This window comes from Dipteris shenzhenensis, chromosome 23, assembly GCF_047967505.1.
Source record: "Dipteris shenzhenensis isolate YYH24624 ecotype China chromosome 23, Dip_SZ_1.0, whole genome shotgun sequence".
NCBI lineage: Eukaryota > Viridiplantae > Streptophyta > Polypodiopsida > Gleicheniales > Dipteridaceae > Dipteris > Dipteris shenzhenensis.
The window spans coordinates 24556221-24581742 of record NC_141618.1 but is presented as its reverse complement, the minus strand read 5'-3'; positions in this window follow the sequence as shown (position 1 = coordinate 24581742).

Genomic DNA, 25522 nt, shown 5'->3' with positions numbered 1-25522 from the left:
CTAGGAGAGGAGGATTTTGAAGAACAAGCCAGAGTCGAAGAGGAGCATTGGGCCTGTAGGGACTGGCCCAGGGGTGGTGACCAAGATATCAATGAGGAGACAACCCTAGAAGGATTTGAAAGTTTGACCTACTTGTTGGATCGGGCTGATCAAGAAGACGAGGAGGCTGTCATTTTGGATTGGATGGGAGCCCTGGGCTCCTTAGCGGTCAACATGGTGGAACTATGCCAACAAGAAGATCAAGAAGAACACCTACTTACAGTATCAGAAATCCACCCAGAATGACAGGGTCTGGCTGAACTAGTTTACGAAAGGATGCCCTTTGGACTTTGCAATAGTCCACACATGTATAAGAGAATGGTCACTAGAGGTATTATAGTGGATACCACAAATCGTACTGAGGACAATGATGGTACTGCAGTAAACATTGAGGATCGTCCAGTGGCCGACATGGAGGACATTGGTCAAAATGATGCTGACAATACTATAGGATACAATGAAGGATCTACTAGGGACGAGGCTAGTACTGCACAACCCACAAATGGTACTCCAGAGTACAATCATGGTATTACAGTGCACAACCATGGTACTATGGTGTACAACCATGGTACTGCTGAGTGCAATGATGGTCATAGAGAAGACAGGAACACTAATGAAGACGAGACTGATGGTGATAGTGATTTAGAAGAAAGTGTCATAGACATTGCTGAACTTGAGGAGAATCACCACCAACAGCTTGAGGTCTTGGGCGGACCCAGGGTGCATACCGGATACAGAGATGAGGACATGGCCGATCTCACTTTGCTTGACCTTTTCTTATCAGAAGCCGACCACCCCTCAATTCAAGACCTTCCGGAAACCACTTATGAGGTGGAAGGCTTACCTTACCGGGGCATGTTGAAACAGTCACCGAGGCATCGAAGGCACACAACATCTGCAACATCTACTGATTCTACATCTCAGTCAATGCCTGAGAACCCCCCAGTTACTTACCCCCCATCTTGGTTGAGAGAAGTGGAGGGGGACTTTCCCCTTGAAGATACTCCAGCACATACAGGACTGAGAATGGGTGAACCAAGTACCTCAACATCCCAATGCATTGCCCCTGTTGATGAGGCACGGAACTGGCGGTATCTCAACATTGGAAGTGAGGACCAACCCAGGCATTTGAAGTTAGCCACTTGGGTCTGGGAACATGACTATCTTCTAGCTGCAGTCACCGACCTTTTTAAAGAATTTGTGGATGTCTTTGCTTGGTCCTACAAGGATCTGAAGGGGGTGCCCGCTGATTTCATGGAGCATAGCATCGACTTATATCCCGATGCAGACCCTGTGATTAAAGGTCCATACCGCATGAATCCCAACTACGGCAAGGTAGTCCAGACAGATATACAGAAAATGGAGCAAGCAGGATTAATCTACCCAGTGGATTACTCCGATTGGGTCAGTGGAATTGTCATTGTACCCAAAAGAGAGACCGGCAAACTTAGAATATGTGTTGACTATCGGAGTTTGAATGCTGCAACACGACGTGATAGGTTCCCCCTTCCCTTCACAGATAGAGTGTTGGAGATAGTGGCAGGACATGCTTTATACTCATTCATGGATGGATATAGCGGGTACAACCAAGTCCGAGTGAAAGAACATGATCAGCCCAAGACTACCTTTGTCACTCAATGGGGAACATATGCCTACCGAATGATGCCCTTTGGACTATGTAATGCCCCGGCAACCTTTCAACGACTCGTAACCAAACTCTTTCAAGAGAATATCGGCAAGTTTCTTGAGGTATTTCTAGATGACTTCTCTGTTTTTAATGGTAAATCGGCCTCCCATCTTGATCCGGCCATACAAAATGATCATCTACATAAGTTGAGATGGGTCTTTGATAAGTGCAGAGAAGTGCGCTTGTGTTTGAACCCTGACAAATGTTTCTTTCTCGCACTCCGAGGTGTTCTCCTTGGTCATATTGTTTCTGCTAAGGGCATGACCACGGATCCCGCAAAGGTAGAGGTGATCATCTCATTGCCCATCCCTCGTACACCCAAAGAGGTGAAGTCCTTCTTAGGGCATGTAGGATATTACCGAAGGTTCATACGTTTCTATGCCGACATTGCTATTGCCCTGACAGAACTCCTACATCAAGACCGATCGTTTGTTTGGGCCACCCCACAACAACTAGCCTTTGATGATCTAAAGCATCGCCTCGTGAAGGCCCCCATCCTCAGGCAGCCCGATTGGGATGTAATTTTTCATGTCCATGTGGTTGCTAGTGGGTGGGCAGTAGGTGCTATACTGGCTCAACCTAACCAGGATACTAAGATTGATTTGCCGATCTACTTCGCGAGTCGACAACTCAATGGAGCAGAACGCAATTACAGTACCACAGAAAGGGAGGGCCTCGGCATGGTTTATGCCATGACCAAGTATCGTCACTACCTCTTGGGCAACAAGTTTGTGATCATCACTGATCATCAAGATCTTAAGTATTTATTGAATAAGCCTACTCTTGGTGGCCGGATAAGCAGATGGATTCTTCTTTTTCAAGAATTTGAATTCGACATTGTGGTGAGGGCTGGGAGACTGCATCAACCTGCAGACCACTTGTCCAGGTTACATTCCGGGAAACCAGCCAGTGGTATCACCGATGACTTACCCGATGCGGGCTTGTTCGGAATAACGGCACTACCTGATGAATGCCTATTTGCGGTGGACTGCTTCCCACCATGGTATGCCAACATAGTACACCTCTTGTCTACAGGTGGCTTTCCTCCAGGGTTAACTCCAACAGAGAAACGCAAACGGATCCTTCAAGCTGCTCCTTTTAAGTTGATTGCAGGTCAATTGTACAAGCTCGGGAAGGATCAGATCTTGAGATGGTGTGTGCTTCCGCACGAGACACAATCCATTCTTAAAGAGGCACATGCTGGCATAGGTGGGGAGGGCATATGGCCTCAGATGCTACTGCTCGTAAGATCATGCGAGCAGGGTTCTGGTGGCCCAAGCTCTTCCGCGACTGCCATGTTCATGTGACCAGATGTGATTCATGTCAACGAGCGGGCCCCAAGCCTACAAGGCGTGAGTACCTCCCTCTCAAACCATTCACTCCGGTGCCTCCCTTCTATCGCTGGGGATTGGATTTCATTGGACCCATCTCTCCTGCCACACGCCGAGGGAACAAGTATGCTCTGCTTGCCACCGACTATGGAACCAAATGGGTCGAAGCCAAGGCAGTCAAGAACTGTACAGCCCAGGTAGTAGAGCCACATTTCTATATGACCAGATCATCTCTCGGTTTGGTTGTCCTGTTGAGTTGATAAGTGATAGAGGGTCTCACTTCCTAAATGACACCATTGCTGCACTAGTTCACCTGCTTCAAATAGTTCACAAATTTTCATCTCCCTATTACCCACGTGCCAATGGTCTAGCTGAGAGCTCAAATCGCACAATGTGCGGGATCGTGCATCGACTTTGCCTAAATTCTTTAGCCGATTGGGACGACGTACTTCAAGCTGCTTTATTCGCCTATCGAGTGACTTACAAGGCGAAAACTGGGTATTCACCCTTCGAGCTGGTCTATGGACTGGAGGCCATTATGCCTTATGAATTTCATCTTGACACTCACAGGATTCTTCCAGACAAAAATGACAACCTTGAAGCCTGCACAATGGAACGCTTGTGGGATTTGGAAACACTGGCAGAGCATCGACGTGAAGCAGTTTTCGCTCAAGAAGTTTGGCAGAAGCGACAAAAAGCTTGGCATGACCGGAACCTCAGAAAAAGAAATTTCAAAGTTGGAGATTTAGTACTCTTGTATTCCAGTAAGTTTCTCAAACACAAACCTAAGTTTGTGAGTGGTTGGACAGGTCCATTTTTCATTGCCAAGCTTATCCCAAGTGGCGGAGTCTACTTGGCCACTTTGGAAGGCAGACTTCTACCTGCACCAGTGAATGGGTCACGCATCAAGAGGTACCATGATCAATGAGAAAACACCCTCCTAGTCCTTCTCCTTCCTGGTGACATCTTCTCCCTCTGAGTGAGGGCCACTTTCTCTTTCTACAAGGGTCCTCCTCTCTGCCCCTAGTGCCACTTTCTCTCTCTACATGGCTCCTCCTCTCTCCCCTTGGTGCCAATTTTTCTCTCTAAATGAGTCCTTCTCTTTCCACCCGAGTGTCACTTCCTCTCTCTAAGTGAGCCCTCCATTTTTCACCCCGAGCCACTTTCTCTCTCTAAGTGTGACCACCTTTTTTCATCCCGTGCCACTATCTCTCTCTAAATGACCACCCTTTAAATGCGGCCTCCCCTTTTCACTCTGTGTCACTTTCTCTCTCTAACTACGGCCTCCCCTTTTCATCCTGTTTTACAAACTCCTTCTCCTTCTACCTTCTCTCCAACTTCCACCTCCCTCTTACAAACACCTTCTCTTTCCACTCTCTGTCCAACTTCTACCTCTCTCTTACAAAAACCTTCTCTTTCCACCCTCTGTCCAACTTCTACCTCTCTCTTACAAAACCCTTCTCTTCCCACCCCCTGTCCAACCCCTACCTCTCTCCTACAAAACCCTTCTCTTTCCACCCCCTGTCCAACTTCTACCTCTCTCTTACAAAACCCTTCTCTTTCCACCCTATGTCCAACTTCTACCTCTCTTACAAACACCTTCTCTTTCCACCCTATGTCCAACTCCTACCTCCCTCTTACAAACACCTTCTTTTTCCACCCTCTGTCCAACTTCCACCTCCCTCTTACAAACACCTTCTCTTTCCACCCTTTGTCCAACTCCTACCTCTCTCTTACAAACACCTTCTCTTTCCACCCTTTGAACAGCCCCCCCCCTCTCTCCCTCTACCCACCACCCTTCCCCCCTCCTCCTCTCCTGCGCAACAGCCCCCCCCCCCCCTCTCCCCCTTTACCCACTACCCTTCCCCCCTCCTCCTCTCCTACGCAACAGCCCCCCCCCCCCCTCTCCCCCTTTACCCACCACCCTTGCCCCCTCCCCCTCTCCTGCGCAACAGCCCCCCCCCTCTCCCCCTTTACCCACCACCCTTGCCCCCTCCCCCTCTCCTGCGCAACAGGCCCCCCCCCTCTCCCCCTTTACCCACCACCCTTCCCCCCTCCTCCTCTCCTGCGCAACAGGCCCCCCCCTCTCCCCCTTTACCCACCACCCTTCCCCCACCCTTCCCTCCTCCCCCTCTCCTGCGCAACAGGCCCCCCCCTCTCCCCCTTTACCCACCACCCTTGCCCCCTCCCCCTCTCCTGCGCAACAGGCCCCCCCCCTCTCCCCCTTTACCCACCACCCTTGCCCCCTCCTCCTCTCCTGCGCAACAGGCCCCCCCCCTCTCCCCCTTTACCCACCACCCTTCCCCCCTCCTCCTCTCCTACGCAACAGGCCCCCCCCCCCCCCTCTCCCCCTTTACCCACCACCCTTCCCCCCTCCTCTCCTACGCAACAGGCCCCCCCTCTTCCCCTTTACCCACCACCCTTCCCCCCTCCTCCTCTCCTACGCAACAGGCCCCCCCTCTCCCTCTACCCACCACCCTTCCCCCCTCCTCCTCTCCTACGCAACAGGCCCCCCCCTCTGCCCCTTTACCCACCACCCTTCCCCCCTCCTCCTCTCCTGCGCAACAGCCCCCTCCCCCTCTCCAACAGGCCCCCCCCTCTCCCCCTTTACCCACCACCCTTGCCCCCTCCCCCTCTCCTGCGCAACAGGCCCCCCTCTTCCCCTTTAGCCACCACCCTTCGCCCCTCCTCCTCTCCTGCGCAACAGGGCCCCCCCCTCTTCCCCTTTACCCACCACCCTTCCCCCCTCCTCCTCTCCTACGCAACAGGCCCCCCCTCTGCCCCTTTACCCACCACCCTTCCCCCCTCCTCCTCTCCTGCACAACAGCCCCCTCCCCCTCTCCAACAGGCCCCCTCCTCTCCCCCTTTACCCACCACCCTTCCCCCCTCCTCCTCACCTGCGCAACAGGCCCCCCCTCTCCCCCTTTAACCACCACCCTTCCCCTCTCCCCCTCTCCGGCGCAACAGTCCCCTCCCCCTTTAACCACCACCCTCCCCCTCTCCTGCGCAACAGTCCCCTCCCCCTCTCCTGCGCAACAGGCCCCCCCCCCTCTCCCCCTTTACCCACCACCCTTCCCCTCTCCCCCTCTCCTGTGCAACAGTCCCCTCCCCCTCTCCTGCGCAACAGCCCCCTCCCCCTCTCCCCCTTTACCCACCACCCTTCCCCTCTCCCCCTCTCCTGCGCAACAGTCCCCTCCCCCTCTCTTGCGCAACAGCCCCTCCCCGCTCTCCCTTTACCCACCACCCTGCCCCTCCCCCTCTCTCCTGCGCAGCCCCCCCCTCTATCTGCCTACGTCCCCCTCTCTGGAGCAACTCTCCCCCCTTCTCCTCCCTACACCCTCTGCATCACCCCCTCTCCCCTCCTTGCTCCAGCCCCCCCTCCTCCCCCCTCGTCACCCCTCCTTCCCTATCAGTCTACATCCGTCCTTTTGCTCTCCCTCTCCACCGACACCCCTTCCTCACTCTTTTCCTCTCCATCGAAGCATGGGCTGCACTAGGTGCTCTGCTAAGGAATTCTCTCGTAACAGATTCCGGGCTTAACCTCGACATCAACACCTCCTCCTCCCTCCTTGCCTCTCCAGACCTTGACATCGACACCCCCTCCGTACTCTTTTCCTCTCCATACGACGCCATCGTTCATGCCTACCCGTGCCCCTCACCACAAGTACAAACCCAGAGTACCCCGCGATACTTTATTCGTTGACTTCCATCGGGCTCGGGCAGGCCACAAAACAGGATCGGGACCATCTTCCATGGCATCACTTGGCAAACGCACCACTGATGACCTGGGTGCCGGGTCTACACCACAGAGCACTTCGAAACGACCTCGAGCAGCTGCAGATTCACCTCCCTCCAACAGGATCACTATCATATCGGATGAGGAGCTATCCCCCTTTTCGAGTTCCTCTGATTCAGATCATGGAGGCTCTGACTATCTGCCCCCCACAGGTACAATCAAAACACCATCCAAGGCATCCAGTGGGCACAGTGGTCACAGTAACAGTGGCGGTGATTTGGCCCCACAAAGTACAGCTTGTGATCTTCCACCCCCAGCTTCATCCTCCTCGATCATTCGGGTGGTTTTCAAACCTTTCCTCGATCCCACACTCAAGCTGTCTAGCATCTTGTCACCTGATGAGATAGCCCGCATGTCTCTCATGGAGTTTGATGATGTCACACTTCCCCAGGTGGACGTCCAAATGTGTACTGAGTTCATTCAGTCTTATGACTTTGCAACAGACACATTCGGATTCTTGAATTCCCGTCACATGTTGACTCCTAGTCTCGTATCCACATATCTCCGTCTTCCCACGCTTCCCTTTTTGCCACCTCACACCGGCTCACCCACATTCCTGTCCTTCTTGTCTACCTGTAAAACTCATCGCAGAGGACATGAGTGCAAGAAGGTTCTCGAGGGAAACAGCCGAGAGGCGCTTCTAGCGAGGTATTTGTTCACGCACTTCTACTCTGCCCCAGGCCACTTCTTCATCACCAAGGCGATCCATTCTGCCTTAGACTCCATTCTCTCGGTCACTCCCTATGATTTCGCCTCACTCTTCTACTCTGCCTTTCGTAACACAGTTCGCAAGCGTCGGGACACATATACCTGTACTTGTGGGCCCCACCTCACCTTCTTACTTCATCAGTGGAAGGCCAACCCTCCTCCCATTGTCACAAGTCGCCTCCCTTCATCATCTCTCTCCCCTTCTATCACCCCCTCTTCCACATCGTTCACTGTCACTTCCAGTGTTCCTTCCCCCGGGACTGCCTCTTCTCCTCTTTCGCTCAGGAGGACACCTCGGCGAGCGCCACCTCATGAAGTCTGCACTGGAGCTTCTTCAGTATATTCTGTTACCGGTGCCACAAGGTTACCATCAGGGACATGTCTTGTATCTCCATCAGTCGTGCCTGTGCCAGGACTTGCCTCTCCATCAGTCACACTTGTACAGGCTTCTCCAGCGATCTCCAGACTTTCAATGGGAGGGATTGCACCAGGTACACCTCCTGTTGTACCAGTGACGACGACTGTTGTACCCGTGACTTCCTCGACAGGTGTATTGTTACGAAGGACTGCAGCTGTTTCGTCTTCACTCCCTACCACTTTCACCGATGCAGTCATCACCACAGTTCAGGCGACCTCTGACCATGTTTTGGACCAGGTGTTGGACCTGAATCTTAGCCTGGGACCCGACTCCCACTCCCACGGGCTTTCTCAGGAGATGTCATCCCAGGGTGTACTTCACATTTCGGCCTCCCAGGACCAGAGACAGGAGTGGGAGCCCCTCTCGAGGAGATGCTCCATAGGCCACTTCAACATCAGAGGAGGTATTTGAGGGAGGGATTCTGCCCCAATCTGTGGATTGCCCACCCCTTCATGAGAATGATATGTTCACAGCTTACATAGTTGCTTCATCGGGCCCACCTCTTTCAAATATTTCCCTGGTGGAAAAACAGAATGAAGATTACAGCCAACTACTATCTGTCCTTCACAAAAAACGCTCACCAGTATGTGGGGAAGAGGAGGATCTCAATCAAATCTTCACCATTCCCTTGCAGGACTGCCTCGCACGGAACAAAAAGATCTCCAGGGCCCCGACATGTTTTGTGCACTTGGACAAATTGGCACCTACAGGAAACCTGTCAACCGAGGAAGAGGGAGCTCTCCCTGACATGTTTGAGGAATTGGGGGACGTCATTAATTTGGCAGACAGGATGAATTACAGCAACAGGTATGCGTGGATGAAAAGGTCCCTGCATCTTGCTCAACGTATCATGGACGACACCTTCACGCAGCTTGGGACAGCAGTCTTCAATTCCACAGGTTATGCTCATAAGCTCCTCTCTCAACACAACATTTAAAGTTAGAATTCGAGAGAGCACAGGCAGCCCAGCAGCGCGCCACTAGCGTGACACTTCGACAACAGGAGGAAAGGTGGCAGAAAGAGAAGGACTCAGCAATACTTGAGCGTGACATCACTTGGAATATTCAGAAGGCTGCCCTTGAGGATCACCTCCATAATCACAGGCAGGAATGGGAAGCAGCAATGACAACTCTACGCAGCCAACATGACGCAGCTCTGGCAACTTTGCACAGCCAGCATGTCACAGAGGTGACCAGATTTCACCAGGAGATAACACAGTTAAAAGAGTTTGAGGGAACCGAATGGTCTCCTATCACAACACTCCCAAATGTTCCAGATAGTGATGCTGGACACTACCTCCCAAACACTATCCTCTGGCGAACGTGAAGGTCATGGACGGCGGGAAGGAGGCGTCACATGCAATGCCCCTATCCTGAGAACTCACTGGCCTTGAATCATGTATGCTGGATACAATGGAGAAGGAGTGACACCCCTTTGTCAGCCATGCAACCATCCCCCAAGTGAAGTCCCATTCCATCCTTAGCGTGCTGGCAGCAATCCCAAGGGCTCCGATCCAAATCCTCTGTGCTGCCGGGCAGCCCCCCTCAAAGACAATGCGGGTTCGTTTGCAAAACTGTCTGCGCATCAGTGGCAACCACCATCTACTTGTGTCTACTCAGCTAGGGTCTGATGGGCAAGCCTCCGTGCACCACCATCCAGAAGAAATAAGAAATAGTATATGGCCTATAGCTGGTCCAACCAGGGAAACCTGCTTCTCCACCCAATGACACTCTCACAAGGGGGTCTAGGCTGCTGCCTCTAGCTGAAGCCGTCAGCCGATGTGAGTTGTGTATGAGAAGAACACCTCATTCCACTCTATCCAAGTGCCCTACACGAACGAGCCAAAACCACTGAATCGGATCTCCCGAAGAGGCCAGCCCTTCCATAACCAAAGGTGCCACCTCACCCCCCTCTGTCATACTAAGACATGAACTGCGTTGATAGTCCAGTCCTTGCCCAAGCGTCCCACTACCCTGACCCTCTGCCACTTGAGCGAGTCTAAGATCTCATTCACCTCAAGATCCCTCAATTTATCGGGTTGTAAAAGGCCCTTGTGCCCCACCCTATAGAGTCTGCATTAGTAGGAGCCAAGGAACTGCTTCAAAAACTAAAGCTTGAGAGGTACCTCGGTGCTCAAAAAATGTATGTACTAATGATGGGGGGCTGAGGTACTACACGATTTCTCCCACCATGCCTTGGGGATTGCCTCGTCGATCGTTGTCTTCTAGGTGCTTGCCCCCCTCAAATGAGAGAGAGTTTGCCCTCGTGACTCTGCCTCGTGGTGGAAGGCAACTCTAACTCCCAAAAGACCTAGCTAGGTAGTATCCCAGTGTGCCCAACCGATGTACGTCCACTCCCCAAGCATGAGTCCCTCATGGTCCCGAATCTCCGAATGCCAAATGAGTAGTCGCCTCTCGAACTCCTCCGAGCACGTGGGACTGGATTGAATGAGTCTACTAGACAAACGCAGCCAAACCCTATGAAGGCTCCTCAATAGGGGGAGCCCTTCTCTATAAGGGGAGCCTTTGAGAGAATCCACCTGTGTGACTACTGCCGTTGTCCTCCTATACGGAGGTGTTCATGAGAAGCCGTCAATGAAGTTAGAGCTTCCATGGCTTAGAGCTTGGGGTGAGACCTTGTACCCTTAACTTGCCTAGAAGGACTCTGTTCTACATCTCAAGGTCAATAATGCCAAGTTCTCCTTGTGCCTAAGGTAGGATCACCATTTGCCAAGTGACCCCGGCTCTACTGTTTCTCGTACCATCCTAACCGGCCTATAAGAATTTTCAATCCGTTTTGGTTTTCAACAAATCAAAAAAAAGTTATGGATTTTTTATCAGGTAACATCTGTGGTTCAAGCTGATGGAGGAGCTACTCGATGAGCTCCCCCCTGCTGCCCGTGGCGGCCTGTAGGCTGCCTGCGGCTCCTGGCTGCTCCGCCTGCTACCCCCTCTTGCCTGCGGCTCCTGGCTACTCCGCCTACTACCCCCTCCTATTCGTTGCCCCTCCTCCCTGCCTCGCCCTCGCTCTGCCTCGCCCCTCCTCCCTCTCCGCTCTGCCCTACCCTCCCCGCTCCACCTCCACCCCCCGCCTTGCCCTCGCTCCGCGCTTCCTCCCCTCATTGTTCCCCCACCCTGCCTTCTCCCTTGCCCTGCCTTCTCCCTCGCCCCCACCCCGCCGCCCCTTGCTCCGCCCCCCGCCCTGCCTTCTTTCCCCGCTCCACCCCTCCTTCCGCCTCCTTGCCTCCCACTCCCCCTCCTTGCCACCCACACTTCCTACCCTGCCCTCCTCCCGTCAATGCACCCCCCTTGCCACTCCACCTCCCCCCTCCTTCTTCTCCTCTTCTCCCGCCTCTCCCGCCCTCCTTCCTTCTCTTCATTCCTCCTCCTCCTCTCCCTCCTTCCTCTCCTACCCTCTCCTTTCCTGCCGCCCTCCCATTCTCTCTCCTCCGCCTTTCCGCCTCGCCTCACCTTGTCGTTCTTTCTTTTCCTTTTTCCTTTGCCTCCCTGCAACGGGAGCATTCGTGTTTGTTACAGGAAAAGAAAATCTTTGTGGCAAATAGCCAAGGGGCTCTATCAATGCTGCTTCCCACATGGCATGGTATGATACTGCATATGTTGCAGCCATGACGCTACTCACACTTTCGTTCATCCCATCTGGCAGTCCACTCTCTCCCATTCTTGATGAAGGTGTCACTCTCCCATGTCCTTGTTAGAAAACGTAGAGGTAGGTTGCTTGCTTAGGGCCAACGCTACTCCGCAGCAGAAGATGAACCCCAAGATCACTAGTGCAGAACACAACTCAGATGTATAGCCAAAAACAAAAAGATATACATCTGCTTACTTGAAAGTAAGAGCACATCTGCTTATTTGAAAGTAAGAGGACAATCCAGATAAGAAAGAGAACTCATATGTATAGCCAAAAACAGAATGATATATAGATGAATCTTAAATACAAAAGCTTGGGTTAGATCCAAGTGGGGATGCATCAATTGGTATCAGAGCAGCCCTCACACTAAATCAATGCAAGGTATGCAGTTCAAATGGTGCCAAGTATGTGTTCTGGCAGCCAATGTGTTTCTGCAAGGTTCTGAAGTGTTATGAGGTAGGAATCATTCCGAATTATGAACTACGATGTAGAGGACAGTAAATGTTGTAAGAAACCCCAAATGGCTGTTGAACCTAGAAAAAGCGCCCGGGGGGGGGATGGTACAACTGATTGCGAATGAATTAGAGAAAATTTAAAGAGCTGGCTGTTAGAAAAGAGAGAAGAAACCTGCCGTAGTAGATACACAGGTCCATCAAAGAGAGCCTGTCTGTGTTTGAAAGATAGGTCACAGAATTGTTAATTGTTGAAGTTGTCTCCATCGAAGCTAATCGCACCACGGGATGGACTATAAAGACAGTTAATTGCAAATAATACTGCTGTGAGAACTCACACTGGTCATGGCCAGATGAAGATTGAGGGGGCATGCTATAGTTGCGCAGTAATTTCTGTACCCTGTAGCAAGTTGCTCCTCCATATGCAGGACATAGGGGAATTACAGCAACAATTACAGCGGTGGAGCAATACCTTTATTGGCCATCTTTGAGGAAAGATGTGGAAGAATATGTGAGAACATGAATGGTTTGTCAGAAAGTAAAGTTTGACAGGCAGAAGGCACCTGGGTTGTTACACCCTTTGCCAATTCCGGATAGACCATGGCAAAGCATAGCTATGGATTTTGTGTTTGATCTTCCACGTACTCCTACTAGACATGATGGATTGTGGACAATAATTTGCAGGTTTATCAAACAAGCCCACTTTGTGCCAGTAAGAAAGAAAATTACAACAGATCATGTGGCCAAATTGTTTCTACAACATGTCTTCAAGTATCATGGGATGCTTGAATCCATAATCAGTGATAGAGATCCGAGGATGACCAGCCTTTTTTGGAGAGGGCTATTTGAAAATATGGGCACTACGCTGAATTTTTCATCATATTTTCACCCTCACTCTGATGGAAAATCGGAGCAGGAAAACTCTACCATCTTGGATATGTTTAAATGCTATGTCTCAGACCACAAAAGCAAATGGGAGCATTTGCTGGAATATGCTTACAATAATACGGTGCACACATCCACAGGTAAAGCACCTTTTGAAATAGTGGAAGGTATCAGGAAGATACCTCCCATTTTGCATACAAAAGAGAAAATTTTCGAAGCTAATCGTTTTGTGGAAAGCCTTGAAGAGGCTTACAAGAAGATCAAATATGCCTTGCAAAGAAGTCAGGACAAGCAGAAAAGAGCAGTAGAAAAGCACCGCAGGGAATTGGTATTCACAGAAGGTGATTGGGTTTTGCTGCGTTTTCAGAAGGCAAGACTGAAAAATAAGAAAGGCAAGGAAAGGTTGTACACAAAGCTGAACATGTGTTACTATGGTCCTTTCCAGATTTCTAAAAAGATAAACAAGGGAGCTTACAGGCTGAAGTTGCCTCCGCATTGAAAGATACATAATGCCTTTCATGTGAGCTTGTTAAAGCAATATCATGGAGATATTCCCGAGGATTTACCTAATGAGGTGCAGCCTGAAGTGGAAGAACAGAATGAACTTCTAGTCCCAGAGCAGATTCTGGCACACAGAGATAGAAAGCTCAAGGGTAAAGTTATCCGTCGCCACTTGGTAAAATTTCAAAATTACCCTTCACTTGATGCCAAATGCATGGAGAAAGGTGAACTGGCAAATTCACCTGGGATATTACAGCTTTACCTTGATGCTTTCCCGTTAGAGCCGATTGTGGTCCGGGCTCCTACAGGTAGTTCAGCAAAGCAAGCGTCTGGAGCATTACCTGGTGTTCGAGAGGGGGGTAGCACCTCCACTCCCTCAGTACAGACAGGCTCACCGTGATTTCATGAGGTCGCTTGATGACACTGTATGTTTCATCCGAGATACTAAGCTGACAGTATTTCTGCTGTGAGACTTCATGATATTGATGCATCTTGACTATTGATCACTGAGGATCACATAGATTTTGAGCAGTGTATATGGATGGATGCATGCCTCTCCTAGCCATATTTTCATTGTCTCCGTATACTATAGCTACGGCTTTCTTATATACTCTTTCATGCTATATTTCATGCTCGCTCTTGTGTTTTGGGACAGCAAACTGTGGTTTGCTGTTTCAAGAGGGGTATGTCACGGGGGCGTGAAATTCTAAGTACTTTAATGTACTACAAGACCGTGACAACTTTGGTTTTAAAAGTCCAAGTGTGGGCTTAATAATGTGTAATTAAACGCAGCATGATGCCTAGCACATAAGCATAATTAATCCCTAGGCCCAAAGGCATTCCAAGGAATTAAAAGAGTGGTTGTTGGGAAATGATGATGTGGCATTTTTAATAGGCTCCCTAGAGGGCCATGTACCTTCAGTGGCCCCCCTAGAGTTCCAGGTGGCTCTAGTGCCTTCTACATGCTCCTTTGCCATTCTTGGACCTTCCTGGGCCTTCTAAACTTCACATGTGTGGTTTTCTCTCTCATCTTCTCCCTTTGTTGAGATTTTAGACTGGTTTTTCAGCCTCCTTCAGCTGAATTCCGTTTTTCTTCGTAACTCCTCACCCGTTTGGATTCCTTGACTTCCGTTTGGCCCGATGGCTTCCCCTCTGCCTCCCCTTCGCAGTGATATGCTTTTCCCTCCGCACGTTTGGTAGAACGGGCAGGGCTGAGCACTTCTTTTGCTGGTCGAATTTGCAAAAGTGAATTTTCCTAAACCTTTTTGCTTCTACAGCCTCCTAGGCCTCTCCTCTTGCAAAGCTACAGCTTTCTGTTGAATTTCGAGTGGTCCCATGCGTTGGTTGACTGGTTTTTCTCAATTTTGGAGAACTTTCCGACGATGAAACTTCTCCAAAACCTTCTCAATGCATTCCTCTCTGAAGCACGCTTCTGTTGAGCCCAAGAACTCCCACTTCTTCCTGACAGAAGTGCTTCTTTTCGCATCTTTCAATGGAATTCTTGCTAGTTGACGCTTGTAAATGCTCTTTCTTCATGCCTTTGCACTCCTCTTTGGCTGAGAATGCAATTGGGCATTGGCTACTATGTCCTCTTGGCGATTGAGGACTCGGTTCGAGTTTTCAAAACTTGGTGAGTTGTGATTTTGCTGCTGCAATTTCTTTTTGCCATAAGCTATCGGTTGGCCTCGTGTGCCGCCTCTTTCTTGGTTCACAAGTGCCCAGGCAGTGCTACATGAGTCATTCTTTGGTTGGGTACTTTGCTGATTTTATTTTGGAGCTTTGAAAAGCTTTGTGAATGCCACCTGGAAACCACTCAAAGAGAGCGTAGCTGGGATGCAGTGTGATTGCATCTGGACAGCCAATGGAATTGCACTCGGAAAAGAGAATGCCTTTGGGTTGAGCCTGTGGGTTAAGTGCACTTATGTGATGGTGTTCTATGCTTAAAAGCCTTGCGAAAGCTCAGTGAATTGGGGTTGCATGCTCAATTGCAGGGAAGGTCTCCCAGATGCAACTTGTAATCATTTCACTGTGAAATATACAGAAATACCGAAAGGGGCGCCACGGTGTTTAGGGCCAATCGGGTGTACTTGTCTATGTTTGTTGAGGAGGGGCATTCTAGCCTCCATCCCTTTTTCAGTGCTTTTGTTTGTGAACAAATGGGTAAATGCCAAATGGTGATCATGCAATGGTTAATGGTTGTGATACATGCTTTGTGAGCTGTAAATAAGTGCTGAAGTGATTAAAGGTTTAATTCCATTGCTCTCTGAGTGATTAGAGGCCGGTTTCAAAATGAGCCTTGGAATGCATGCAGCAGGGCTGCACAGCAGCAAATAGTCACCTTGGGATGCATGCAAGAGAGGAGGAGAGCAACATGGAGGCACCTTGGGATGTGTGCAAGAGAGGGAGCCGCTATGGAGCTCGAAATGCGTGAAGGAGAGAGAGAGAGAGAGAGAGAGAGAGAGAGAGAGAATACTTGCAATCAGCCGTACCATTCTCCAAATGAGTGTAGGAAGGGAAGGACAGGAGGGCTTGTGCCGCGTGGCACATCCCCCCCCCCCCCTCCTCCTTTTCCTTAAAAGTCCTATCTCACTACACCAATGACACACTTAAAGGCTCTAGCAAACTCACCAATGAGACACTTTAGCCTTCCTTGGGCCCAACATTTAGACCGCTCTTTTTCTTGCCTTGGCCTAGCACTTGGGCCTAGTGGATACACCTAGGCATTGAACCCATTCCTAGGGACTTTTGGGAATTGTCGCTTCCCCTAGGCTAGTCCCCCAAAGCCAAAGTAGTCACGGTTACAGAATTCACGTCCCATGACAGCTAACGTGGAGCGAACAATGACAAAGGGCCAATTGGCTATATTTGCTTCGTCAAAAGTGGGATGCTCTTCTATATAAGAGTTGCCAAGGCTATTGGATTTGGCATTCTGGTGTGTTGACACCACTGGAAGGCCTAGCCTGAATCATAATGCTAGACTCTTGCCTCTACATGGTGGATCACGAGATACTATGCGGAAGGTTCCCTTGTGGACGGTTCCGATGGTATGGGATGCCAAAACTATGGGCATAGCCTTGTGGGGTGGGATTCTAATCTCTAGCTTGCATGCTCTGGAGTGGCTGGGAGGTGAGACACTTGCTGATCTTTATTTGGTTTTTACCGATTGTGTTTGAACTGTGTTTAGGGTTAGATCCTAGCAAGGATGCATCAATTGGTATCAGAGCAGCCCTCTACACTGTTGAAGTTTGTCAGGTATGCAGTTCAAATGGTGCCAATATGTAGCAAAGTGTTTATGCAAGTTGCTGAAGTCTTGCAAGTTGTAGTGAAGGGGTAGGGACAGATTTGGAGAAAGGGGGATAGAGGAGCAGGAGAGAGAGAGAGAGAAAGGGAAAGAAGGAGAGGAAAGGGTAGGAGAGAGAGAATGAGGTAGGAAAGAGGGGGAGAGATGGAGACGGAATAGGTAAGAGAGAGAGACAGTGAGTGAGCGTAGGCAAGGAGGAAGGGAGAGTAGATAGGATTAGATGTCACATCAAAAAGTGCAGAGTAAGGGGTGGATGGAGACTTATTTAGTCCCTCCACATTTTCCCCCTAAAGGGCCTCTAACTTGGCCTCTTTGTCCCCTTCATTACAGCCATCCCTTCCCATTGAATTTTGCCCTCAAAATTTCATATGCGGGCTGTTAAATAGGTGCAGCAAAAAGCAAATAATAATCAGCCTGGTAGGAGATAGGGGTTGTGTCCTGAACAATGCTCTCTGGCTGCCATGAGTTCTCATCCTCAGGGAGTCCTTGCCACTTGATAAGATACTCGGTGTAGACTTTGTTTCAGAGTACGTGATCCCTGAAACCCATGATGCACTCCGGAACATATGTGGCCCTCCTCATCCATAGGTTACCGCTCAGGAAGGACTTGGACATGCTGTCCGACATGTGGCTTCAGCAAGGACACATGGAAAACATTATGAATACTGGAGGTCCTAGGTAGCTCCAACTCATACGTCACCTCGCCAACTTTGCGGAAGATCCTGTAGGGACCGTAATACCTGTGAGCAAGCTTCGTGTTGGTGTTACCCTTTAGTGAGGCATAATGGTTCTTATGGAGGTGTAAGGGCACATAATCCCCTTCTTCAAAAGACAGATACCTCCTGCGTTCATCCGCATACTTCTTCTACTTGGCTTGGGCATCCTGCATATTCTTTTTAGCCAATTGCAAAAGGGCATCCATACTCTCCAAGACATTTCTTGCTTGCTGATTTTTCACAGCCATGTCTGCAACTAAAGATGGCATACCCACTGTGCATCCATACATAGCCTCAAACAGGCTCATGCCAATAGAGATGTGCTTGGTACTGTTGTAACAAAATTCAGCAAGTGCCAACCACTTATCCCAAGACTTTTGTGTGTCATGACAGAAATGCCTCAAATACTCCTCCAGCCATTTGTTCACCCTTTCTGGCTATCCGTCCGTCTCAGGGTGGTAAGCAATGCTAGGTGTAAGAGAAGTACCCACTGCTGTAAATAATTCCTGCCAAAAGTGACCCATAAATTTTGCATCTCTATCGATGACAATCTCCTGAGGGAAACCATAATGCTTAAAAACATGCTCGATGAACTGCCAAGCAACCTGTGATGCTGAATAACAGGTCTCAGTGGATATGAAATGGGCCTGCTTTGTCATTCTATCAACCACCACAAAAATGCTATCCCATCCCCGCTCTGTGGAAGGCAACCCTGTGATGAAATCCATAGCAATGTGAGTCCATTTGCCTTCTGGAATAGGTAATGGCTGCAAGAGACCCGCGGGTAACCAGCTGTCCACTTTATTTTGCTGGCAGCCCGCCGCTCTGTGGAAGGCAACCCTGTGATGAAATCCATAGCAATGTGAGTCCATTTGCCTTCTGGAATAGGTAATGGCTGCAAGAGACCCGCGGGTAACCGGCTGTCCACTTTATTTTGCTGGCAGGGCAAACATTCACTGATAAATTTAACTACATCCCGCCACAAGACATCCCAGATAAAGCTCTGTTTAACCTTTCATATGTCTTAGTAATACCCGCATGTCCTGCCATAGGAGATGAGTGCATTTCCTGTAAGACCAGCAGTTGGTACTTTGAATCTGGCACCAAATAAATTCTGTCCTTGCACCACAACAGCCCATTATGCAGCTTAAATTCAGCATGCCCCTGGCTCAATGGCCTCTGTAACTCCACAAATATGGAAGCTGCCTTAGAATCCTGCATGTATTCTTCCTGAATACCATGAATCCACTCCTGGTAGATGGTAGAAATGGCAGACAAACTGCAAGCCCACATAGAGGATAAGGCATCTGCAACCACGTTTTCTTTCCCCTTCCTGTACTCCATGTCAAAATCATAAAACTGAACCTTAGCCAGCCACCTCTTCTGCTTCATTGACAAGTTGGGCTGTGTAAGGAAATACCTGAGTGTCCTATGATCTATCTTAACCTTGATTTTGCTACCGTACATGTAGTGGTGCCATTTTTCGAAAGCAAGGAGGATAGCCAACATCTTTTGATCATACACATGATAATCTAGTTCCTTGGCATCCAATTTCCTGCTTTCAAAAGCAATTACCCCGTGTTCCCGTCTTAGCACAGCCCCTAATCCTTTGCCACTGGCATCTGCCTCCACAATGAAAGTACGTGAAAAATCAGGGCATACCAACACAGGAGCATGAGTGAGGGCGAATTTCAGGTCTTCAAAGCTGCACTGTGCATTTGTAGACCACATAAAAGCATCCTTCTTCAAAAGGTCTGTCAGAGGGGCTGCCCGCTTGGCAAACTTGCGAATAAAGTGCCTGTAAAAGGAAGCAAGACCTAGAAATCCCCTCAACTAAGTAGGATTGCATGGCTGCGGCCAATCCACAATGCATTTCACCTTTGGAGGATCCACTAGAATGCCATCCTTGCTCACAATGTGACCAAGATACTCAACCTCCTGTGCCATAAAAGTGCATTTGCTGGCGTTAGCATAAAGCTGATGCAACTTCAAAATTCCCAGCACTTGCTTGACATGTCTGATGTGCTCATGCTTATCCTTGCTGTAAATGAGGATGTCATCAAAAAATACCTGTTCATGAGTGCCTGGAAGGTAGCTGGTGCATTGGTCAATCCAAAAGGCATCACCTTGAACTCATACAGTCCCCTCTCTGTGCGAAAGGCTGTCTTGTGCTCATCCCCAGCTTTCATTCTAATCTGATGATAGCCAGACCTCAAATCAATCTCAGTGAAAAACTGAGCACCCTTAAGTTCATCCAACAGGTCATCTATCCTGGGGATTGAAAACCTGTTTTTGATGGTGACCTTATTCAAGTCTCTGTAGTCAGTGCACATACGGTAAGAACCATCCTTCTTTTTCACCAGGAGTACAGGGGATACAAAAGGAGAAGTGCTATGAGTGATGAAACTCTTCTGCAGTAAGTCCCTCACTTGAGTTGCCACTTCTTCCCGTTCTACCTTAGAGAGTCACAGATTTGCATTGCAGCCTGCAATTTCTGTTGGGATTATCGCTTGACATTGAAGCTGGTTCTGAACAGGGTCCTAGGAAGGCACTCTGATACCAATGTAGTGAAGGGGTAGGGACGGATTTGGAGAAAGGGGGATAGAGGAGAAGAAGAGAAAGAGAGAAAGGGGAAGGAGAGGAAAGGGTAGGAGAGAGAGAATGAGGTAGGAAAGAGAGGGAGAGATGGAGAGGGAGTAGGAATGTCTGCAACAAATTCTGCGCTACCTCTGCCCTTCCCTGCAATGATGAAGTTTACAGCAGATTGCTGCTGTTTGTGGATGTCCTATCCTTACCTTCTCAATTGCGCTGATCCAGTCTGAGTTTAGCCATCAACAACTGGTTTATCACACAGAAGAACAGTGATCAAGAGCTTGCAAATTAGCACCAGAGGAGCTGTGAACGGATCCCTGTCAGTTCGCTGCCCTCCTGTGCCCACGATTGACTACAGCAGCAGCGCGCCCTCTATTCTTAACCATTCAGCATGCAATTCTCATTGCAATCTACCGAACATGGCTCCCCCCCCCTCCCTTCCCTTTTTCCCTTGCATGTTCCCACTCCCCTTTGGGGTTTCTTGCACATAAACAATTGCGAACATTTCCCAGCATCATACTACAACAATTCGCTCTGTTTGAAAACTAGTGTAATGAAGGGGAAAAAGAGGCCAAGTTAGAGGGCCTTTAGGGGGAAAATGTGGAGGGACTATATAAGTCTCCATCCACCCCCTACTATGCACTTTTTGATGTGACATCTAATCCTATCTACTCTCCCTTCCTCCTTGCCTACGCTCACTCACTGTCTCTCTACCACCCCGTGTGTGTTTTTCATGTATGGGATTGGCAAAAGAACACAAACTCCAGATAAAGAAAAATCGCAGTAAAAGCGTCAACGACCCGATTAGATATGCCAGGCCAAAGCAAACTGAAGCCATGAGTGCTCGCAAAGCGCGTAAGGAAGGCTTGGAGTAGTCAAGCAGAGTTTTGAATATAAAAATCGAAAGGGCAAAATTGCTGATGGAAATCCTTCAGTACAAAAAGGAAGGCCGTTGCTTCTTTTACGAACAAAATGGGCAGATGTGAGGCCAATGTCCGAAGGTGAAGGGTAAGGCAAAGATGGCCACTTTGACCGAAGTCAAAGGTAACACTATCTCTTCTGTTCATACGACAGTTTTAGGTCAAAGTCCTTGCAAGCATAGATTTTGCGGTAGGCACAACTTTATTCCAGGAGGACTGACCTATAGCTTTTGAGAGCAAAAAGAGCTAGATGTTACTCAGTTTCGGTGGCTGACTCACAAGAAGGAATTATATGGGCTTACACATGCATTGAAAATAACATTATCTATATGGAGCCAAGTTTGTTGTATTGACAGACCATGAATCTATCAAATACATATGTCATAGGCCTAAGTTGAGGAAAAGGAAGGCACGGTGGGCTGAACAGATGCAAGTCTTTAATATGGAAATTAGGTACCTGAAGGGTAGTTTGAATAAGATTGCTGACGCTTTGAGTCACACTGGCAAGGTAAACTCTTTGAATATTAGCGAGATAAAAGCTGACCTTTATGATTCCTTGACAGGGCTATGTAGGACCGACAGTCGTTTCGGTCATTAGACACACAAATTAGACCAAGACTCAAGGGTTGTACCAGTGGTGGGTGGTTAATTCTAAATTGGGAATGGCTTGCTTTTTCGAAATGGAAAAGTTTGCATTCCTAATGATGCCGAGGTTAGGAGGAGGATCCTTTATAAATATCATGATGCACCATCCGTAGGTGATCCAATGAATTCAATGAACCTACAATTTAGTAAAACAGGCGTTCTACTGGCCTAAAATGAAGTCTCATATTACTAACTATGTGGCAAAATGCTAGCACTGCCAAATAAATAAGGTAGTATGCCTTAGGGCTGGAAGATTGTTGCATCCTCTAGACATCCCCTGGAAGCAAATGGGAAAGTACTTTCATGACATTAAGGGATTACCACAAGGTCCATGATGATATTTGGATTGTGGTGGACAAATTGACAAAGATGGCTATATTTTTAACCACAAAGACAATTGTAAGGGCCAATGAACTGGCTCACCACTTTGCTGAGCATTCAGCCTATATGGGTGTGCCTTGTGATATAGTGAGTGACAGAGATTAGAAGTTCTCTGGGCAATTAGAACTACTTTGAGTATGAGTTCTGCTAATCATCTTGAGTCTCGTGGGCAAACCATCTTGAGTCTTTGGATGCTAGACATAGTCTTGTCTCACCCCAAAAACTATGGAAGTTAAGAACTTGACCTAAGTTCCACATGGACATGAAAGAGTTATCCATTTCACCAAAAGGAAACTCATGAATAAGTTTATTCCGGAGTTCAAAGTTAAGTGGAAAAATAGGTCTAAGGACGACTCATATTTGGAGTCAATTGTTAGTTTGCAGAAGAACTTTCCTATTAAGAGTGAACGCTTAAAGGAGGGGAAGAATGTTATATCCATGGATGCTCATCCTCAGATTAGTTGACTTAATCCAACAACTATTAAGGGATGCAGGCTAATGTGGGACTAGAGGACTAAGAACAATGGCAAAGGACCAATTGGCTATAGATGCTTTCTAGAAAGCCAGATGCTTTTCTAGATAAGAGTGGCCAAGACTATTGGGTTGGCATTCTAGTGTGTTGACACCACTAGAATGTTTGGTCTAGATCATGAGCCTAGACTCCTACCTCCACATGGCAAATCATGAGATACTATGCTAAAGGTTCATTGTGGACGGTTCCGCTGGTATGGGATGCCCGATTTATAGCCATAGCCTTGTGGGAGTCTAATCTCTAGCCCGCGTCCTCAGGAGGTTGTGGGGAGGTGAGTCGCCTGCTGATCTTTGTGTTTGGACTAGTTTAGGTTTAGATCCTATCAGGGATGCATCGATGTAGGTTGCCTATAAAACAAGGTAGGGATCACACTAAGACCCTGCCTTTTGGAATGTTATTACAGGTGTATGTGTAGTGTGCATATGTGCAAATGTATACGATGGAATGGTTTGTCCAGTATGCGAATGAGGTACATGCTTGTTTGTTGGGGTTATATATGGTCTAAATGAGAGTTGTAAAAAGTTGGTTCTTTGAATTCTAAGTTGAAGCGAAAGTAGTCCATCATCGATTGTAGATTTGTCGATTGTGGTGTTCTTTGAGAAGTATCTATGCTCAAGTCACCACTATGGCCTTGCTTTCAACAAGGTGGCACAATCACTAAGTCACCATTTAGAGAGAATATATTTTTTTTTTAAAATCCAATAACTTGTAGAAAGGAAACGAAAGTGTAAATTGGAAGGAAAGGAAAAGAGAAATATGTAAGTCAAGGTGAAAGAATATGGGGAAAGGTAGACGAGTGAAAAAAGAGGAGAGAAAAGAGATGACAGAGGGGATGGACCATTATATATGAGTGGGGACTTGGCTATTTTGGCAGGATATCCTCATTTACATACTATCACATGCTTAACTCGGGTGGGCACACCCACAACCCCTCTAGAAGTGTGTGGAGCTATTCGGGGTGGAAGCCTCCTTCATGATGAAGTGGGCACGGAAGATCGGTATTGAGCCGGTAACCACACTAGTACGGTGATGCACAGATACCGACTACTCGCCCTCTAAACCCCCGGCAAAATCACACAAAGCAGTCTTTTTGAGACAGGCACCCACTCACAGGAGAGCCTTGTTCCCGACACCCCCGTCCTCATGAGCTAGACCATAGTGAGTTGGAACGTACACGGGCTCCACGATTGTGTTCGTAGCCAACCGGAGTACCTGATACTCCAGCAGGAGTTGCTGTGGTAGGACGGACAGTGGACATCCTTATGATTCAAGAACACATGTTTTCAGCTTCAAACATCAGATGATGCCACCACCTTCTCCAAGGGAGAGGTCCAGAGGAGTGGTCCCCTGCCGTAGGACGGAGTGGAGGGGTATGCATCTCAGTCTCACAAACTTTGGCCCCATAGGTCTATGACCCGGGCGAGCTCATTCCAAGACAGGCAGTTTTGATGGGAGTTCGGACGGGAGAGTCCAGGATCGGGATCCTGAACGTGTATGCCCCAAACAGAGGAGACGTGATGGATTGCCAGAGAGACTAGACCGTTTCTATGTTGGGGACTGGGCACTACACAAAGGCGGATCTACAGGGATTCTAGCAGGTACCACGATGTCAGACCAGTCTCCAGTGGTACTTGACTTGGATCAATCCTGCCGAGGTCTCCCCTAGAAGGGGGTCCGCATTCTAGAGGACCTCCTGCAGGACGAGGAGATTCAACAGGTCATGGCACGGATTTGGGAGCAGTCAGAGACGGCACCTTGTGAGGGCTAGGCTACGTGGGTGGCCGATGTGATTCAGAGGAGTTGCAGGCTCACGCCCTTCAGCGCAGGAGTACCCTTCAAGAGCGAGAGCGAGCTTTGAGAAGAGACTCGCATCCATCGAGAGGCTCAGGGAGCAAAACCCAATGTCTCAGTGGCTTAGTGACAGATTCGAGAGCACTCCTTCGAGCTCCAGGACACAGAGGTGCGACGGGCTGAGTTCTCCTATCACTCCTCCCGGGTCCGATGGGTGCAGCAGGGGGACAAGATGACGAAGCAGTTCTTTCAAACCACTGGGTCCTGATCGACAAGCGCACAGCTACAGCGTCTCCGGACTCACAGGGCACCATGCACACTGACCCACAAGAGATTCTGGACATGACCACGGGTTTCCACAGCCAGCTCTTTCAGATGTGGCCCGAGAGCTAGTTTGGGATCACGTTCCGCCAGTAGTCTCGCAGGACTTATGCAACAGACTTGAGGAGCCTTTCATAGATGAGGAGCTCTGGGAAGCCCTCAAGGCTCTCCCGACCCAGAAGTGCCCGGGTGAGGATGGCTTGACTTCGGCCTTCTTCCAGAACTTCTGGGAGATTATCTCCACCCTTTCCGGCTCGCTTGCCAATGGTTTTGACATAGGCCTTCTCCCTCAATCTTTGAGCAAAGGGTGGATTTGTTTGATCCCGAAAGGGGGAGATAGGTCAGACATCCGACAATGGAGGCCGATCACTCTACTTGATACTGCATACAAGATCCTCGCCAAGGTCTTGAGTTTGTGGTTATGGCCCCACCTTACCGACATCATCCATGACACACAGACTGAGCATCTTGGACAACATCTTCACGTTCTGGGAGGCAGTGGATTGGTCCAGAGAGGAGTCACAGCCGTTGGCCGTCCTCTTGGACTTTGAGAAGGCCTACGACAAGGTGGAGTGGTCTTTCTTGGAGGGCACTATGAGGAGATTGGGTTTCGAAAATCTTTCAAGCATTAATAGAAGGTTTTTTTCTTTGGGTAAAAAAAGAAGCTTGAGAGGTCAGTAGCTGCAAAAGCAGCTCCAGAAAAGAAAGGTGAAGAAAGCCCAGCAACAAGAAGACAAATTGAAGGCTGACTAGTAGCCAGTGTGACAACCTAAACAGCTCATCAAAAATTGAGACGAACATCCTATCTAGAGAAGCCTTCTACAGTTGGCAGAAGCATCCAAAGGGTGAGCAAGAAGC